This window comes from Ptychodera flava, unplaced genomic scaffold, assembly GCF_041260155.1.
Source record: "Ptychodera flava strain L36383 unplaced genomic scaffold, AS_Pfla_20210202 Scaffold_67__1_contigs__length_642179_pilon, whole genome shotgun sequence".
Classification (NCBI taxonomy): Eukaryota; Metazoa; Hemichordata; class Enteropneusta; family Ptychoderidae; genus Ptychodera; species Ptychodera flava.
The window spans coordinates 131,557-141,789 of record NW_027248389.1 but is presented as its reverse complement, the minus strand read 5'-3'; positions in this window follow the sequence as shown (position 1 = coordinate 141,789).

Sequence of the window (10,233 nt, the reverse complement as noted above, 5' to 3'; positions counted from 1 at the left end):
TTCTATAATTTACTAGGGGGGGCGTGGAAAAAAATCACCCAGAAAATAGAAAATCCTCCACCCCCCCCCCCTGGAAGTAAATTCTGAATCGTCCCTTATATGTAACTTTTTCGAGCATTACATCGATAATTGCATATCCCTTCAAAGTAGGTAACTTTTGAAGGTCAGAGTAGCATTGCTGACATTCCGTGAAGTTATTCACGAAAGAAGTAAAATACAATTATGATGAGTATGTGTACCTTGTTAATTACAATTTACATGAATGTGAAACTTAAATACGATATTTGTCTTACGGGCTGTGAAATACTTGGAAACTTAAAACCTAAATTGCGCTTTCTTATAGTCATAATACGAGCTTATTAATTTTAGATTCATCGGCGAGCTTCAATTATTCAGGCAAGCGCTGTAAGCTTTCTTTCACACCTGTCATTGTTCTTTAAATACTTGTGTTTCGAGAAGGGTGTAGTTTTGAAAGCTAACAATTACTTTATATTGAAATATATGAAAGGGGCTCCTCACCTTAGTATCCAAAAGTTTGTGTTGCATTGGTGTTTGTTTCGTTTCGGATGTGTGTGACATAGGATCCCCACACTATTATCCAATTGTTTGTGTCACAATAGTGTTTGTTTCGTTTCGGATATGTGTCGGGACGATTATTATATAAACCAATGTTAAAAATGTGGGTTTCTTGTTTGAGAGTTTCATGTTGAGTTTCCAGACATTGTTCGCATACATACCTTTTTTGTCATTTCTTAACATTACGCCTTCCGATTAGTTTCAAATCATATCATGTTCACCTTTCAAAGCTTTCTTTTTAACACGATCACTATTTAAATCGAATACATTTCAATCGAATTTTATCTTCCATTTACTCATGTCATACGACTGCAGTTTTATCAGGGTCTATAAATGACACGACTATCTTCTAACATTCTTCTGCGGTCGATTTTTACCATTCCTTTCGCAGTCACTTAAAAATAACGGAAAACAACAAAGGTCGAGTTGGTAGCTTGTGCAGTGGAAAATAATAACGTAGGTAGAATTACACAAATGCAGTTTCAAATGTTGATTCCTATTCGAATAAAGCGAACAAAGACCTCAGAAAAAGTTTTGCTGACTTATATTTACTCATCCTGAAATCGGTTGTGAATAGTGCCACGTATATGTATCTGAGGATGCAAGTTTCAGGGCGTACCCTCAAAAACCATATTATTTAATAAAAAATAAAACATGTCGACAAAGGACAGGATACCACACAACCTGTTTACTCAAAATGTGCGTTCGTGAGCAAATTGGTGCAGCAATTACATCCTGAGCAAATGCAAAAAGCTTGCATGAGTGATCATCTTTTGCTGCTCTGCGAGCACTCCAAGTTTGCCTGCTCGCATGATCACTATCATACCAAGGCCTCAACTCTACATTAAGATGACAATCTTGTATGTTTGGATAAAGTTTGCTTCCGTTTGCACGCTTTTTTCCTCGACATCATCTCTTCCCTGCCATCAAAACTCATTCAGTAACGGTGTAAGGTGAGAAGACTGAAAGATGGCATCAGACGAGGCGGAAATTAGGAGGCTGAAAATAAGCGGATATGCGCATAATATATGTTAGACGGCCGTGAACAATGGGTTTCCTATCCTATAAACAGGATTGACGATGGATACTTATTTGCTTATCTTCGTGATTGATGACCAGAGTAATGCGTAGATTTGAATTGGAAGTTAATTATCAGTGCATAGTATTTACGGTGACTCTGGTTGTTCCATCGTGGTGCACCAGAAACAAAACACTTTATTCGACATACCCATCACATACAGGTACAAAGGCACTCTTAGGTCATGCAAGTTCGATCGACCATGAACACTGTAAAATGGATATCATGGATCTAAATATTTCTAGAACACTTCATTTAATAGACACACTATGTTTTACAATATTAGTTTGGCTAATTTTTCAATTAAGTACTTCATTGTACATCTCTGTGTACAGAACGTATATTCATCAAGTATTCACCAAAATCTTATTACAATGTCGAGAGAAAAATTTACACAAAATTTAAATGAGTTTAATATGTAGACAGTTGTCGAAAGATAAACGCTCAAAAATGAACCGTCCACGTCTTGGCGGTATAACGATCTCCTTTAAGTTATGGGAACATGTAAACCTTGCAGTGAAGTAGATGAGTTCGATCAGTGACAATGTTTTTAATGCCTTTCTTTTTTTGATTAAAAAAACTATAGCTAGAAATGTATGTATAATATGTATAATATATGTATAAAAGCTGTGCTACTTTATCATTATTGCTGTATCGTATCTCCTATGGTCACATTTGTTGTAAGCGGCCATAATTGTAGCCCTTGGGCCGCGAGCTGGCTTCTTTCCAGGCAGCGGGCTCAAATGTGGATCTTCGAGAAAGTCTAAGACCCAAATGGGAATATTCCTTTATTCAGAATTCAGATGAATCGAATTCCTGGGCAAAATTAATAGTTCTACAGTTTTGAAAGTGCTTAAACATGCGTTCGAAAGCTTTATATACCTGGAAATCAAATTGAACACAAAGTGACAGACACATCTTAAACACCTCTACGCACCTTTAAAACAGACGTGGATCAAACTTGTCAGTCAAATTAGAAAGCAGGCACTTGGTTGCGTATTTACACAATTACGATATCAAAGCTATGTGTGATAGTCAGTCGTTATGACAGTCAATCACAAATGCAAGCAGAATTTCTCCTTGTCTGAATAAGTAATCATAATATTGTCGGATCATTACGTTAATTACAAACTCTATTGGACCGCAAGTTTTTAATGTAAAATTTGATTTATTAGCTCAGTAACGTGCCGACTTGAGAAACTATGAATATAACAACAGACATCACATTTCAAATAGTGATTAGCACGGAGATCACTTTCGAACAGTACTCTTTTTGAAACGAACTATTTCCTTCCGCATTCTATTTACTGTGCTCCTCAATGTATATAACTACTGTTGCGGTAGTAATCACTTAAGATAATAATGTGAGCCAAATCGTCTAGGCCACCCCGGGAACCGGTATGACAATAATGTAGTACTGTTATACTTATTGCTCAATAGCACACTCGGGGGGTGCAGTGACGTAATGAAAATTACAAAGCTCAAAGTTACATAGAAGTTGTATGTGCTGCTGTTACACGGAGAAAGTAAAGTATCAGAAATATATCTTAAATGGTAGTGTATCTTTCGGAGTAAAGATATGAATGAACTTCCCTTTTTCATTAAAATCACCACTATCAGAGTCACACAAACTTATGGAAGAAACAAGAATCTCATAATGAGTGCTGTGTGTTGGAATTCATCCTCAACTGAGAATTTATAATACTTCCAAAACTTTTCATTTGCAGGTGGTTTGGAATTGATGACCTTCTACCTAATTCTATTTTTAAGATATGATCAGAAATTCAAAGTTTTGTCAGCCATTTAAAAGGAGTTAAAAGAGTTAAAAGTTGTAATATCTAACAGATAATTTTCAAATTCAAAATCAGTGTTAAATAGTCAATATGTTCTCAGCTTATTCTTCTGTATTTCACAAGACTGTTTATACACTTGTTTATTTTCTTACATAGATTATCACGAACAGAAGTAGCACTGCATTAGTTCAACATGCTATTTATTTAATCAGACCAATATGAATTAAACCTTGATGACATGTATGATTACTTAAACACGATTGGAACTAATTTTGGATAATTGGATGAAGAAGTAGTGTCTGTTTAATCTGCAAATGTAAGCTCATCTGCTTTTCTTTTTAAGTTACTCACTTGTTTTCATCGGTAAGGCCAAAGTAATTAAATTCTTTGTTTTGCGTCCCCACCCGCCTAGGTTTTTAAGGTTTTCATGAAAAACACACACAGTGTATTTGAATAGGAAATTTTAGGACATAACCGCTTAGATTTTCTGAACTAAAATTTTGTTACAATTTTTATTTGCTGCAATCAAATTACATTGTGTTAATTTTCTTGTGTGTTTTTCAGCCGCTTAGACGCGTACCTTTTCCCATTTAGAGTGGACGCAAAACAAAGAAATTAATTACTTTGGCCTTATGAGTAATATGTAGTATTATACCATTCAGCCATAGGGCACCTAACACTTTTGAGAAAATTAGTGACAACATCACTGTTCGCTCCCATATATTTATCACAACAAGTCAACAATCGTATGAAACATGGACATACATATACAGACAGACTGACATACACAGACTGGCACAGAGTGATGACATTGACCCAAGTGTGCCTTGGCCCATGGAGAGTAGCAAAGATATAACAAACAGCTGAAAGTAATGATAAAATAGTCAAGTATAGGCCTATACAGGCACTGAGAGTGAATATGTTACAGCAATTTGATTAGTTTCTTTCCTTTTTCTACTTCTGTGATAATCTTTAAGACAATCAATCTGCAAGGCAGTTTATGTATTGACAAATATGTTGTCTTTTACAAGCACACAGCAAACTGGTCTTGATTTTTCATTTACAATATTTGACATAGACTGAAATACATAACATGCAACCAATGTTTACACTTTGCCCATACACCAGATACATGGAGAAATTTCAACATGCATTGTACAATCATCAACTCAGAAACCCTACATGGAAAAGTAAACATTGTTTTCTTCCAGAACAGCTGGAGCATCCACATCTGGAACAACTTACAAACTTAACCAATTACACAAGAATAATGGCACAAGAGATAAAGTTAAACTGTGGTGAACTTGACTATTCCTTTCGAATCCTTACCTAACTTGACATCTTAAACTAAAATACACTGCATGGTTAATTGCGCACAAAAATACATCGGGGTGGACCATTTGATAAGGGACGGTGTCTGGAAGATCGATGAGGTACATTATCTTTTTTATCCAATCCATTGTACATTCTTTTTTCCCCACTCTCCCATCTTTTCTTTTTGTCAAACCTTCTCTGGCTGAATTTTTTATTGGCATTTGTTTGGAATTTTTTCAAAATCTGCCAGGATTTTTTTACTGCATTTCAACACCAAATACAGTTTACCATATCAAATGTTTACTAAATCACCACATTATATACTCTTAGTTCCAGTGGGTATAAAATTACCAAAAAAAATCTTAAAATAAAAAATGAAAGATATCCCAGTAACACTGACAGTTTCGCAAAGTTGCCCCAAAAATTCAAAATTCCGGATTTCAACTTAATTTCAATATATCTTATTAACAAAAACCCTAAAAACTGGTTTATTAAATATCAAAGCAATCAGACTGATAAATTTTGAGAAACAAATTTTTTACCAAAAATGAAAAACATTGCCCCCCAAAATACAAAATTGCAGATTTCATCCTAATTTTAAATATATCTAATTAACATAAACCCTAGGAACCTGTACACTAGATATCAAAGCTACCAGATCAGAAGTTTTAGGGGAAATTTTTTTCGACCAAAAAAGGCAAAAATTGCCCCAAAAATAAATAAAAATTGCCAGTTTCAACATACCTTCAATACACTATATCGAGATTAATCTTAGATACCTGTATACTAAATATCAAAGCTATCAAATCAGTAGTTTTTGGATAAAACATATTTTTATCAAAAATTGGGAAAATTGCCCCAAAATTACAAATATGACAATATCAATACAATTTGTACAAGCAAGACTGAGGTCATCCTGAGGAACATGAACATTAAGTTTCATAGCAATCAGACAAGCGATTTCGGAGAACAAGATTTTTTTGACTAAAAAGGAAAAAATACCCTAAAATACAAACATGCAAATTTCATCCCAATTTTTGCACACATAATTTAGAATACCTAAAGAAATCTGCATACAAAGTTTCAACCAAATCTGACCAATGCTTACTGAGTTTTAGCCATTTGCAGGATTTTTCCTTTTTTTCCCCCTCATTTGCATATTTTTGGCACTGACATGTTCATTTGAACAAATTCACATCTCCACCCCTAGGTGCACCTGTACACCAAATACTAAGACAGTAGGTGCTACGGTTTAGGAGTTTTTGATGTGGACAGAGTTCACCACAGTTTATCTTGCTGTTCTGGAAGAAAACAATGTTTACTTTTCCATGTAGGGTTTCAGACTTGATGATTGTTGAAATTGTTGATGTTGAAATTTCTCAATGTATCTGGTGTATGGGCAAAGTGTAAACATTGGTTGCATGTTATGTATTTCAGTCTATGTCAAATATTCTAAATGAAAAAATCAAGAAGTGTGCTGTGTGCTTGTAAAAGATAACATATTTGTCAATACATAAACAGCCTTGCAGATTGATTGTCTTAAAGATTATCACAGAAGTAGAAGAGGAAAAGAAACTAATTTTTTTTGTCAAATCAAAATACTAAACATTGAACTGTCATTTTCATTCAAAATTGCGTCGCCAATCTTACTCTGTGGAAGCTTATGGACCCTGCCCTAATCTGATATTATTGTAACCTATTTGTGTTTGGTGATGGAAGGTTGAACTTAATAAACAATGTGAGTTTTATGTCCATCACTTTAAATATACATGGTAGCAGAGGCAATATTTCATAAATCTGAGATAAATTACATGGCATTCTTACATCACATCATCTACAAGATTAAGGTCATGGGATAGGACACTCAGATGAAATAAGAGACACAAACAGATATTTGATTGCTTATGGACAATTGTAATTGAACTGTAACTAAAATCTTACATGTTGAAAACAGGAAGTATAGACTCATACACTAGGTTACATATTACTGATAATCTTCAAATTTCATGAAACCATTCATATAATATACTTAATGATTAAATCAAAGTATGCCATGTAGCTTTCTGGTGTAATTTGCTCCATGAGATGTATACACTCTCAAATGAAAAGCAAAGCTAAAGAATTTATGACAAAGTTTTCAAGCTTACTTAAAACTGGTCAGAAAAACTCTATTTTAATCATCTGATTCTAGTTACATTGCAAGAGAAAATACTAGTTTTGTTATCACGAGGAAAAGAAATCAGATCACAATATTGTATTAAAACAACCACAAATAGTGTATGTATGACCTGTTGAAATTTCTGACAATTTCACTCATTTACATCTGTACTTACACACTTCTCCTCAAATACACTTATTATTTTTCAGTTTGCTGTTGATTGTATACTTTCAGAGCATTTGCCTGTATCATGTTTCACCTCAAAAAGAGTTTCTTGCTCTACTGTTCTCATCAAGATGCTCACTGTGAAATTATCAGTACAGCATATATGTATAGGTCTTACATTATCATTGGCAAATGTTTATTTGTACAACAATTCACTTGTCAACAATAACATTGTAGATTGTCATACACGACACATCAAATTTGCAAAGCTAATACTTTGTATTTTAATACAATTCACCAGAAAAATATATTTTCTAGGACAAAAAAATGAAAATATTACCAAAAGTTCCATTTATTGTTCCAATGCACGCTAATTAGGGCAATCTTAAATCATAACAATTGGTTGTTTTGTGCATGCATATAGCGTAACTTAAGTATTATTTACATAATCATATTTAAAGTGTCTTACATCGGTAAAAGACCCAATCTTATCTAATCGTAAAGGAACTTTTGAATTAGACTTCTAACAGCAAAATTTTTTATACACAACTGAAAGTTTCAAATAAAAGACAGATATACAGATCTGACAATTACATTGCTCCTTACAGAGATTCATGAAGTACCTGGGTGCCAAAAATAAAAGATATTGATAAAATACTAAAAATCCTTCATCAAAGCAAAATAATTTGTCTAAATTCCTCTACTTCTGAAAACATACTTTTCAAACTTCATAAAAGTCACATTATCTACTTTTCTGAACTAAAAAAGGAAAATACAATTGTAGAAGCAAAGATCCCCCCAAAATGACATTTCTAAGATGTATTATCATGAAATTTATGTGTTCACTTTACAGTTTCAAAAGTAAGGTAATATTCCGGCAAGCTCTCACCCTGATTTTGCCTTTGGCGTATTTGGTGGCCCTTTCTATCAATAAAGACTCTAAGTACGCATTTCTATAGCCAACACAGTGCTGCATTACAGTATTAGCACAAAGGCTGTGCTTTTGTAACCTCACATCAGTCACAGCATTACATTTACAGTAGAAATAAGTCACATTTATACACTAAGATTGCTTGTTTTTGACTTGATTTCCCACATTTGACCGCAAGGCAAGAAATGTATTGGATAAAAAGGTACTTGTCAGTGTCAATTGGGTTAATACCTCAGTCATTTACATACAATGGCCAACACGTTGGCTGAAGTCAATTCTATACATGTAGGGACAGATGAGTGCATGGTTCCCAAATTTCTAAAGGAAAGTACATGCTCCATCTATATAGCATGGGTGCATATATACACAGATAAATGTGATAAGAAATGTATAAACAAATTTCAATCTTAGTTACTATAAAACCATTGTCACAAGGGAGAGCTTTTTGTTTCCACTTTACAGTGGATGTAAAGAGGAGTTACTATTTTTCCTGTAGAGGTGCTAGTGATTTTGTAACAAGATCTATGGCATTACTTTTCCTCAGTGACCTTTGATACTTTTACTAGTATTTGTAATTTAATTAAAACTCAGGGCCACCAAGCATCATAACTTTGGAAACAAATCCATGCCTTTTCAAATGATATAACTTGATAACATGCAAATCAAAAGAATGAATGCATTTAAGTATCACATCACATTGCTGTGGTAATTCTTTCTTTTTCTGGCCCTTATGTCAGTTGATGTGAAACTAATTACAAATACCTTTACGTTTAGTGCTGGAAACACTGAGATATTGTGAAGAAAGCACAGCATTGCAACCATAGTGATGGCTATACAAAACAAATTGTAACACACCTCATCCGCAGTCTGTATTCTAATTCGCCAATTGATAGTCACGTGGGATGCGTTCTTTTTGTGTTGATCCACGTAAACGACGTCATCAGGCATCATTCGTTTGAACTGTTGCCTGCCAGGTATCAGTTCTGAAAAATGATGCCCGCTGACGTCAAAAACGATATTTGACGCGAACGCGGACCGGAATGTAAACAAAGATGTCGTCTGCGGCCGATCGAAACGATAATCAAGACATTTTTTGGTTTATCCTACTTTCTGAAGAAGAATTGAATGCTTTGGGTTCAAACAAGGACTCGATACGGACAAAAACTATAATCAAAGGTGAATTGAATGTTTTGCAGAAGCATTGCGTCTTTTTAGGAAAAACTTTTTCTTACTGTGTTACGTGCAGAGAAAACGAACAAAAGGGTGAACTCAGCAGTTAGCGTTTTAAACAAAATTTATTATGAAAATAAAACTAATTGCTAAGTCAGGGATAGAGTACAAGCTTTAAAAGTGTACAGACTACTTATCTCAGCTGGGACGGCAAAGCTCCAGTCTCAGAGTTGTAACAGTCTGTCGGATGAATGAATAGTCCTTTGGCTTGCAGGCTTGAAGTTGCACAAAGTCCACAGTATAAATCCAGCGTTGGCAGTGAAGGTCTTGAAAAGTCTTGAGAATGACTACTGCTGGAGTTTAGTAACACACAAGAGACACGATCCCAAAAGTCTGACTGGAAGCTGTGCACGTCCCTTTTTATACCCATGTGCTTACATAAAGGCATATAAGAACAATCTAGAACTTTTATTGACATGCTAATTACTGTTCTAAAATTATCTCTCTTACACAACTAATTAACTTTCCAGAACATTCCAAACATGACTAATTGAATTCAAGGTTGTGAGGTCATTAAGGGCAGTGACCTTGAGAATGTTCTAGACTAATTGAACTCAGGTCATGATGAGTGTGGGGAAATGACCTACATAACACACCCCCTCTTCAAAAAAGAAAATTTTTCAAAGAAAAATCTTTCTTTTACAAATGTAATCTTAAAAGTGTGAACAACAATAAGCTCTAAATACGAGAGAGACAGTCTGCAATTAAATTGTCTCTGCCTTTGATATGTCTAATGTCAAGATTAAACTTCTGTAACATTAAACTCCATCTTAGCAATCTCTGATTTTTGCCTTTAAATTTCTGCAGAAAAACAAGAGGGTTGTGATCAATATAAACCACTATTGGCTGATTTGAAGAAGTAACATAAACTTCAAAATGCTGTAAAGCTAATATCAAAGATAAACACTCTTTTTCAATTGTAGAGTAGTTTCTCTGGGATTTGTTAAATTTGCGTGAAAAATAGCAAACAGGATGATCTATCCCATGA